Source organism: Rattus norvegicus, chromosome 8 (genome assembly GCF_036323735.1).
Source record: "Rattus norvegicus strain BN/NHsdMcwi chromosome 8, GRCr8, whole genome shotgun sequence".
Taxonomy (NCBI): domain Eukaryota; kingdom Metazoa; phylum Chordata; class Mammalia; order Rodentia; family Muridae; genus Rattus; species Rattus norvegicus.
This window is the reverse complement of record NC_086026.1, coordinates 108,589,021-108,590,111: the sequence shown is the minus strand read 5'-3', so window position 1 is coordinate 108,590,111 and position 1,091 is coordinate 108,589,021. Positions and strand designations below refer to the sequence as shown.

The 1,091-nt window shown below is 45.9% G+C and overlaps 1 pseudogene; it reads left to right on the top strand.

The window, feature by feature from the left end:
• The first annotated feature begins 318 nt into the window (after window positions 1-318).
• LOC120094534 (U2 spliceosomal RNA) lies at window positions 319-479 on the top strand (annotated as a pseudogene).
• The last annotated feature ends 612 nt before the right edge of the window (window positions 480-1,091 follow it).

Sequence of the window (1,091 nt, the reverse complement as noted above, 5' to 3'; positions counted from 1 at the left end):
GGTTGCTGGGAATTGAACTCAGGACCTCTGGAGGAGCAGTCAGTGCTTTTAACCACTGAGCCATCTCTCCAGCCCCCAATAAAACACTCTTAACTCATGGGCCATGCCTCTCAATAAAAACTCTAGTCTTATTAGTGAGTTCCAGGCCAATGAGAAACCTGGTCTCAAATGTGGTGGGTGACATTGCTAAGGATGACATGAACGTTGTCTACTGGCGTCCACCCACATGTGTACACATGTGTAGGGCACCTGTGCACACATAATCATAAGCACATGCGCAAAGGCAGACAACGTGCACATCTTTAGAAACCCACACTTATCGCTTCTCGGCCTTTTGGCTAAGATCAAGTGTAGAAACCCACACTTACTCTCTGGAATGTATTTCCTTCTCTTTTTTTTTTTCGGAGCTGGGGACCGAACCCAGGGCCTTGTGCTTGCTAGGCAAGTGCTCTACCACTGAGCTAAATCCCTAACCCTATTTCCTTCTTTTCTTGAGCATCTTTCAATTTAAAAAAATATTTTATTTTATGTGTATGGGAGTTTTGCCTGCTTATGTATGTGTCTGTGTGCCTGATGTTTGAGGAGGTCAGAAGAGAACCTCGGATTCTCTGGAACTGGAGTTATAGATGGTTGAGACCCATCATGTGCATGCTGGGAATTGAACCTAAGTCCTGTGGAAGAATGGTCAGTGCTCTTAACTGCTGAGCCACCTCTCTAGCCCCGTGTGCTCTGATTTCTGAGATAGGCTCTCACAATGGAAACTAGGCTGATGAGTGCTGAGGCTAAAGGCATGTATCCCCACACAAGCCTTTCTTTCGATTTCTAATAAACCCTGGATTTGCTTTATACTGGCTTGTTTTGAAGTTCTTTTCAGGTTCAAAACCAAGGCTCTGATTTATGTAAGTGGAGGGTCCCTAAAGGATTGAAGGAACCCCTGTGGGCTGCTGTGTGGAGTTGTACCTCTATCCCTGCCACAGCTGATGACGCAGCTCTGCTGCTCAAAGGACCTGGACTTTGTATGCTATGTAGTGTGGGCTGTTCGCTTATTTGCATACAGCAGGCTTTCTCATACCTGCTCTGCTACACACAAA